Below are 9,611 nucleotides of genomic sequence, written 5' to 3' on the forward strand. Positions count from 1 at the left end.
TGAGGTCATGATCTCACGGTTTGTGAGTTTGAAGCCCACATCGGCCTCCGTGCTGACAGTTCGGAGCTTGCTTTGGGGTCCTCTCTCTCTGCCCCTCCCCTGCTCATGATCTCTCTCTGTCTCTCTGTCTCTCTGTCTCTCTCTCTCAAAAAATAAATAAAGTTTAAACAAATACAATTTATTTGGGCACCTATAATATTCTAGGCACTGGGAATGTGGCAATGAAGCAAATAAACAAAAATCCCTGTCCTCGTGAGACTTCTAGTGTGGTGGGGGGCAGAGGGAGAGAAAGACAGTAACCAAAAAAATAGAATATAAAATGTTTCAGATGGTGATATGTGCTATAAACACATAGGGAAGGGGATAGAGAGCCCCTGGGTAGGGAGAGAAAAAGCGTTGTTACTTTAAATAGGGTGGCTAGGGGCGCCTGGGTGGCTCAGTCGGTTAAGTGTCTGGCTTTGGCTCAGGTCATGATCTCACAGTTTGTGAGTTCAAGCCCCGCGTCGGGCTCGGACCCTGGAGCCTGCTTCAGATTGTGTCTCCCTCTCTCTCTCTCTGCCCTTTCCCTGAGTGCACTCTCTCTCTCTCAAAAATAAATAAACATTAAAAAAAAAAAAAAAAGGAAGGAAATACTCAGCTCAGGTCATGATCTATCTCACAGTTTATGAGTTTGAGCCCTGCATTGGGCTCTGCACTGACAGCATGGAACCTGCTTGGGATTTTCTCTCTCTCCCTCTCTCTCTTTCCCTCCACCACTTGTGCTCTCTTTCTCTCTCAAGATAAATAGACTTAAAAAAAATATATGGTGGCTAATGTCCCACAATAGGTCCCACTAAGAAGGTCACATTTGAGCAGAAACTTGAAGGAGCAAGCAAGGGTAGGAATTCTGAGGCTGATGGGCACGTGGAGTGTTGGAGGATGGCAAAGAAGTCAGTGTGGCTAGAGTAGATTAACAGTGGTCTAGTACAGAAGTCTGATAAGAAGCTGGGGAAAGAGGGGCTAGATTATGGAGGGATCTAGATGCTGTTGCATCGACCTTGACTTTGATGTTAGGGAGATGGGGTCAGATCCGAGCAGAGAAGGAATCCGATCTGACTTTGTATTTTAAGGTCACACTGGCTGCTGTGTGAAGAATTGACTGGAGAGGCCAGGGCAAGGGGCGGAGGCAGGGAGGCCAGTCAGAAATGGGGCCACTGCGGTAATCCAGGTTAAGAATCGGGGCTCAGCCCAACTGGCTGCAGCAGGGAAGTAATCAGACTGAGGACGTGGGCTGAAGTCAGAACCAACCAGATCCCCAGATGGATTGGATATAAGGACTGAGGGAAAAGGTGGGGAGAGGGTAGGCAAGGAAGACTCCTAAGTTTTTATTTAGCCTGAGCAACTTCAAGGATGAAATTGTCATTTTACCAAGATGGGGAAGGCTGAGAGGAGCAGGTTTGGGAAGACGGTTTTCAGACACCTGATGGCGAGGATTCCAGTTAGAGGTGCAGCAGAGAAGCCTGTGTGCTGTTAGGCATATAGGTCCAACAGAGGGGAGGTGCAGGCTAAAGATGGAAACATGGGAGACTTTAGTGTCCAGATGGCATTTCTAGAAGATTCCGAGGCACCTTCTGTGTATGGGTGTTGGGGGAATTAAGTGAGTTAAAACCAATAAGCATTTAGAATATCGCCCAGCACACAGTAGGCACTCAGTGCCTCCCTGCTTCCTGCCATGACCACCTCCATGCTGTCCACACTACTGATCAGTGTGATCTTTCTAAAGCCCAGATCTGACATCCCTCCCTGCTCACATCTGCAATGGCTCCCTATTGCCTCTGAGATATAGTTCAACAGCCAAAGGCCCCTCAAAGCTTTTCCTGATCCAGACACTACCACCCTCACCAGCCCCAATTTCTGCCACCACCCCCCACCTCCCACTTTGTCCTCCAGCAATAATAGAGCAACCTTTGTTCCCAGCTTGGTGTCTTTGAACATGCAGCTGCCTCTGCCAGGACTTGCCCAGCAGCAAACTGACTGATTCTCACATCCTCTGTGAAGCCTCCCTCCCCACCCAAGGGGGCTGTCTCCCTTCCTTGTGGCCCTGCCTTCTACCCTCCTTAGTGTTCCTTGGCCTCAAGAAAGACTGGGTTCCTGTCGCACCAAACACTGACCCTGCCGCTGGCAAAGGGCTAGGGGGTGGGGGGCAGGGACAATTCTCCACGATAGGTTTTATTATGGTTTCTATATTTTAGATCAGCAAATGGAGACCCAGAGACATGAAGTCGCTTGCCCAGGTCACTCAGCTGGGAAACACCACTATGGCTGGAGTAGACCCCAGGCTTGTCTGATTCAAAGTCTTGGGCTCAAATGCATAAGCACACATGTGCACACACACACACAGAATTAATCATCTCAAGGCATTTGGAGAGTGAGGGACATTCCCTTGATCTTTCAATTGTTCCCTACTCGGGAAGGGATCCAGGGCTAGGGAGAGAGTTAAGGATTTAGGTTCAGAATAGCTCTTCATTTGCTTATCCATTCATTCATTCTCTCATTCATTCACTCACTCATTCACAATTAATTGTTTCTACTCCCAATTACTTCCAGCAGACTTGAACCCTATCCTCTAAGAGCTCAGAGTCTATGGAGTGCCTGGCCAGGGAACAAGGTGGCACAGGTGGAGAGTGGAACTCAAAGGGTTTACCATTAATTTTAAAAGGTGAAACCAAGTGGCCCCGAATAAAGGATGTCCCAGCCAGAGGTCACAGCATGTACAAAGGTCCAGAGGCTTTGAAACAAGCCTTAGGAGACCTTAAGCAGACCTTCAAGAAGGAGGGTACCTGGAGGTGGGAGGGTGGGAACAGTGGCAGGGGAGGGGGCCAAGGTCAAGATTAATTTGGGAGTTACGTGTGGGGCAGGGTTAAGGTTTGGGCTGGGTTTAGGATTACAGAGTAGAGCTTGAAATTGGATTATTTCTTTTTAACGTGCCTTTTCCAGAAGGATTCCACGTGGCTTGTATCAGTGGTAAGAATCCGGGGTTATGAGTAGGGTGGCCAAAGATCAAAGGATCAGGATGGGCTTTAGGGTTGGAGTAACACCAAACCAACATTTGCTGCGCGGGGGGGTTTTCACTTTCCTCCACTCTGAAGCACGGATGTCCTGGCTGTGGAAGCTCGGGCACAGTCGCTTAGCCCTCGGGGCCTCCGAGCGCCCACCTGTGAAACTGACGGGCGGATCACGATACCGTGTGAAGCTTTAAGCACCTTCTCGGGGCCGGCCCCAGAAGTTCTCATCCGCTCGGGACACCACCCGCTCGTTGAGCAGGAACGAAAGGCCTGGCCAACCATCCCTCAAGGCTAGCTCTCTCCTCCCGCAGAGCCCCGGCAGGAGCCCCTTCCTCCTCGGCTGGGAGAGCAGGTGCGCTGACTCACGGCGGCAGGACCGGGCCCCGCCGCGGGTGGGGGCGCCCCCGGCCCCTGCCCTCCCCCCGCCCCACCTCCGGCCAGCGCGGCACAGCGGGGTCCGGAGCTGCCGCCCGCGGGGAGCCGCGCAATTACCCTAATTACAGCCCGGCCTCCGCGGCCGAGGCCCGCGCGGCCAAGCCGGCCCGAGAACGCCCCCGGCCCCGGCCGAGCGTGGGAACAGCCCGGCCCTCCGCCCGGGGCGGGGGCGGGACGGCGGCGTCGCGAGCCAGCCCGCCCGGGAGGCCGCGGCGGCCGATAAGCCCGCCCCGCCGCTCGCCCCGAGGCTAATTTCTGGGCGGCGCTCGCGGCCCCTTTCATCTGCCACCTGCCAGCGCCCCGCGCCCATTAACCACCCCCGCCCCCCGCCGCCGGCGGCGAGAGCGCGGGGCCCGCAGCCCCCTTCCCTGCAGGAAGCCGAGGGGGCCGAGCGCGCGGGGAGGTGCCCACGCGCCAACCATTCATTCATTCATTCATTCATCCGCGCGCCCTCTCCCTCCACTCCTCCGTTCGTTTGTTCCCTAAACAAAAATGACAATAATAACAATATGAGCTCCACAGGATCGTTCGCAGGGTTAAGGTCGGGGGGTGTGGGGGGGGGGGGGGGGGGGAAGAAAGGCATGGCTCATCGCCAAGTCCCCGCTCTGTGCTGGACCCATCCCAAATACACACGCGCTCACGTAGTGCCCGCGGCAACCCTGAAGGCGGGTGAACCCCCATTTCACGGACGTGGTGACTGAGGCACAGAGAGGCGATGGGATTTGCGGGGGTCACACACGCAGGCACAAGAGTGTCAGACAGACTTCGGTCCTCCAGAGCCGCTCCCGCGGCGCCACCACACAGGGAACACGCCGTTTGTGCCTGCAACACCGAATAAGAAACATAGTAACAGCTGACATTTCCTGAGCGCTTACCGTATCTATGCCGGGCCCTGTGCTGAGTGCTTTCTGTGTAGTATCTCATTTAATCCTTGCAACGAAAACCTCAGGAGCCGAGGGTCTGTATTTTATTCCCACTTTACAGATGAGGAAACTGAAGCTGAGGGAATAGGCCGGTCAGTCGCTCAAGGCCACAGAGCTGAGGTGGCTGGAAGGAGGTTTGAGGCGGCCGAGCCCAGCATGGGCATTGAGGCCCTGGAAGGTTGTGCAGTTCAATTGGTAGCCTCCCCCTCCTCCCCCTCCCCTCTTCTCAGCGTTTTTTCCAGCCTCAAGCTTAGGAGGGCATAATTTACCAAATGCCTTTTCTTTGCCCCAGCTGCCTCCCACCCCAGTGACCAACTGAAAATACTCAGGGGACAGTTTGAAGGACATTTGGTGCAGGTGAAAAGGCATGAGATAGAGATGAGCCACCTGAAAGTTGAAACTCTCTGGGCCTCAGTTCCTCATCTGTAAAATGGGGACAGCAGTCACCATTCAGCCTCCTTCCCAGCACTGTTGCTCATTTGTTCATTGATTGTATTCACGCAGAACATTTTTGAGTGCTGTGAACTTGCATTTGGTGCCAGGGCTGGGGTGACCAACTGTCCCAGTTTGGCCGGGACCAAGGGGTTCCCAGGATGCAGGACTTCTAAGATGGAGGTAGTCTTGGCCAAATCGGGCAGATGGTCGCCCTGCCTGTGCTGGGTGCTGGGGATTTGAGCCACGTCAGAGCCTGGCCTGGTCCCTCTGAGAACCGGAGAGGCTCCTGCCCACGGGCAGGGATGCCCCATGTGAACTGTTGGCACTGGAACAGGGCGAGGCACGTTGGTGATGTGCTGTGCTCAGCTTTTTCCCAGTCCCCTGGCTCTAGGCCCAGGCAGATATGCCAGACCATCCTACCCATTGCCTGACTGGGAAACCCAAGGCTGTAAGACTGGCAGTGGCTTTCCCACACCGGCTGCCATGAGTCAGTGCCCAGGGGCAGGAGTGGTCAATCCCACCTCTCCTACCCCCTCACTGTATGACCCTGAGCCAGCCACCTTAGCTCCCATCCTTACCTGGGGGCGGTGGAGGGGGGCTGCCTGGGTGATCCCCAAGTCCAGTAGGGTAGCGAGTGCCTGTTACAGGAGGCCTTTCCAGGAACCCTCCATTTGATCAGGAACTCCCAGTGAAGCAGTCCTCTCCAAAGGCAGGGGTGCCTGCCAAGAACTTGGTCACTGCTGGGTTCTTGGCAGTAGCCAGGTGAGGACATGCCAGGAAGAACCTAGAAAGATTGGCCTTTGAAGTCAGCCTTAACCCCTTATGGGACTTCTCTGAGCCTCGTTTTCCTTACCTGTCGAATGGGGGCAATACCACCTCCAACTACTGGGGTAGCGACTGAGATTCTGAAGATGAGCGGACAAGTTGCACGCTCACCTTCCTGCCCCTCTCCCGGTCCCCGTGTCCCCCTTGCCCAGCTGGCTTGACCTCACCCTGATGTCCTCTTTGTCTGCTTGCCTCTTTCCCCTCTGTTCACTGAGTACCCATCAGGTGTTGGTCTTCTTAGGACCTCAGGTAGGGCAGACATATAAAAAAAAAAATGGAATCTTCCTTCTTTCACGGGAAGCCATGGTGGCTACTGAGACCCCAGAGTTGGAGGAGGAGAAAACCTTCAGCTCTGGGAAATTAGGAGTCCTACTCCTTCACATTTCCCCTCTCTCTTTCTCTCTGTCACCTTCTGCTTGGATGCCCTCTCCCTTCATTTCCTGCCCCCTACCCTCCCTCCTCCACCCCCAACACCCACAGTTCCCCTGCTCCTCTCAGTCCAGCAAGGAAGCCTGCCCCGGTTGCCCCAGGCAGAGTTAATTGCTCCCTTCCCCCAGGAATTCTGGCCAGTCTTTTATCCGCAACCAAGCACAGGATCTAGCTCATTGTAGACAGCAATAAAGAGAAGGGAGGAGGATCAGAAGGGAGGGGGTTGGGCCTGAGTCAGGTTTAGGGATTCATCAAAGGAACTCCTGCCCACTCTGTGCCCAGACGGTGATGTTCCTTCCAGAAAGGGAGAAGGTGGCAGAGAAGAGGAGGTCTACTGGGGGAGGGCACATCCTTTCTCCTTCCAGTGTCTTCCTGCCTCACCTGTCCGTCCTGTGTTACACCTTAATGGTGGCATCAGCAGCCCATCTCCACCGGCAGGGGGTTGCTGGGATAGAGCAGTTATCTGAGACTTCGGCACAGACACAGCATCAGCTTCACTGACAGCAGGGGGGCAGTGGGTCTCCATAAGGAAAGTTTTTTCCCTGCGTGTGATGGACCAGACCAGACGACCTTGAAGTCCTTCCAAAGACAATCTTACGAGGCAGAAATTCTGCGGCCTTTCTGGTCTTCCTAGAATCCGTGGTGTAAAGCTTCCAGAACCCGCGGGGTAAAGCCGCTCTGTCCGATATGGTAGCTGCTCGCCACCTGTGGCTACTGAGCACTGGATATGTGGCTACTCCAAATTATGCTGTAAATGTAAAATACATGCCAGATTTCAAAGATTTAATATGAAAAGGGGAAATAGCTCATTAATCTTTATATTGATTATATGATGCAGTGATATAATATTGGATATACCGGGTTAAATAAAATATGCTATTAAAATTCATTTCACTGGTTTCATTTTTTTTTTTTTAAGCGACTACTAGAACATGTACAATTTCATGTGTGACTCACGTTCTATTACACAGCACTGGTTAAAGAGCTGGTGGTCACCCGGCTAAGCCGAGACTCTCCTCTGGGTACCGATCAGCTCTGGGGGTGGGGTGGGGTCTCTTCCCAGGAGGGAAAAACCAGACCCTGATACTTTATGAGAAAGTGTTGCTTCCTCCCCAGGGAAGGAAGGCGTCCCAAATCCCCGCTTTCCCCCTTGAGCATCTGGTTTCTGAGCAACTGAAGAGCAGAGCCCGTCCTCCAATGCTCTGCTCCCTCTCCCATAAAGACAGAATTAAGACACGCCTGGGAAATTCCTTTTCAGGCTGGCTTCCAGCCCAGCAAGAGCCAGCCGGCCCACCTAGAGGAAACCCCGCACTACTCCTTTGTGGCTGACCCGATCCTGCCCCCTAAGTCTGAGCCAGGCCCCCAGGGGCACCCCCATCCCATAGTCCCCAGCCAGGACAGCACCAGGCTGGGCATCGAAGGAGCACAGGACTCCTCCACCCCTGGGGAATGTATGCATCAGAGTCTAGAAGGCAGGTCACACCCACAGTAACTGGAGATGATCACACAGCAGTCCCCATCTGCTGGGAAACAGCAGATCTTAAAGGAGATATGGGAAGCTATGGGCCCGGTTTCTCCATGCCCCAACCTACCCCCCTCTCTCTCCGCGTTTTAGAAGGAAATAAAGAACAGGGCACAGTCGTCAATAGCGAAACCCTAGCACACCTTCAGACGCTAGTTTGGCCAGCTGCTTGCCGGGTGACCTCGAGCATTAACCTCTGTCTCCTTCTCTGCAGGGTTATTGTAAGAATTCAGCGAGGTGATGCACGAACACCGCCCACCGCCCGCCAGAGGAAAGGCTCACCAAATGTCAGCTACTGTTACTGTTATTAATAATAACAATCCGTCTTCATTCACATGCTTCTTTTTGTGACGAAAATCAGCCTAGCCAAGGCTGTCACAGGGGGGTTCTCTGAGACTCTGAGAACTAGTCATTGGAATGTAATTAGACTGGAAAGGGGTTTTGCAGGATGTCTGGTCTAGTGGTTCATAAAGACCAGCCACACGTCTCTGTGGCAGTTGGAACTGGCCCCCTCTGGTGAGGGTTGGCTGGTCAGGTGCTTGAACAGCATAGATGGGTGGGGAAGGCGGCAGGGTGGGAGGCCCCGGGGGTGGGGAGGGGGGGCAAGGAGGACCCTCTCCTCGGGCAGCCCCTTCTTGGGCTCCCCTCCCCCCACACACCAGACAGCAGGTCCAGAAGGGTGGCATAATGTTCAAGAAAATGTGGCTGGAGAACCCAGAAGCTGTTTTTTGGTGTTTTTTTTTTTTCTTAACTCCCCACAGTCTGTAAAATAAATAAAACAGCTGGAAGAGTATGGCTTCCATTTCCTTAAAACGGGATTCTTAACAGTAAGTGGCACTTTTTCAAGTCCCAGAAATTCCAGATCCCCGAATGGACGAGCTCGTATCATACTCATATCCGCATGTAGGACAAAGGGTTGTGCCCTAATTTTTCTACCTTCAACTGGTTTTTAATATATCCTTTTTTTTTTTTTATGTTCATGTACCTTTATCAAGTGCTCTTCCTTAAGAGAAAGCAAATGGCTTATTCTGAGATTATTGCCATTCGGATATTTCGGTGTTAAAATGGCCTTCCTCTCGCGCAGTAGAGAAACGGCTGGTAGTTGCTTTTGGTTTGTTGGGCCAACTCGTTAGGCTATTTTATATGTCTTAGCTTGGTGGGGGAAAAAAAAAGTCCCCTTACATCAGTTCCTAAAATTTGGAAGGGGATGGTTTACTGATCCAAAGACCTGGGACCCACTGATCGACTCCAGTCACCTACCCACTGAGGATCTTCCACTCATCTGCATGAACTGTACCTTTGGAGATGGGCTGCAGGAATTCTCACAACCCTGGCAAGAGGCTCCTCCAACCTCTGGCAACAAGGCTCTCATGTTTCTAGGGGCTACCCTCCCATCCTCAGACACCATGACTCTGAAGAAGCTCCTTCAATTGAACTGAAACCTACTCCCTGGTGATGTCTACTCACTGGTCCTAGGCTCGTTTTCAGAACCTTCCACTCTCCCTATCTCTTGACAGCCATTTAGTGATGTGAAAGCATGTGATTAAGGAACCCTAGATGCTTCTCTTCTCTGAGCTAAGTACTCCACTTGCTTCCTAGGAGGGTCTCCACCCTGCCTACCCTGCTATACATGGGATCCCCCAGGAGCTCAATAGGAGAGGCAGAGTAGTGCAGTTGGTTGCTCTGGAGTCAAGACAGTCTTGCTGTGATTCCTGGCTCCACCTCTTTCTGGCTGTATGATCTTGGACAAGTTACTTCAGCTCTCTGTGCCTCAGTTTCCTCACTTCAAAGCAGAGATTGATGTCACAGTTCCAATAGGATTGTTGTGTTATGAGGATAAAGTCAGTAAACACACGTTAATCTCAGAACAGGGCTTGGCACGTCTTGTGCTCAGCATGCATCACCAAGGGTGTGTTTTGTGATCCTATTCTCCGCCCCCCCCCCATCACCAGGTGATGGTCCCAGAGGGTGCTTGACACAAACTGATCCAAGGAGTCT

The sequence above is a fragment of the Neofelis nebulosa genome, chromosome 2 (genome assembly GCF_028018385.1).
Source record: "Neofelis nebulosa isolate mNeoNeb1 chromosome 2, mNeoNeb1.pri, whole genome shotgun sequence".
NCBI lineage: Eukaryota > Metazoa > Chordata > Mammalia > Carnivora > Felidae > Neofelis > Neofelis nebulosa.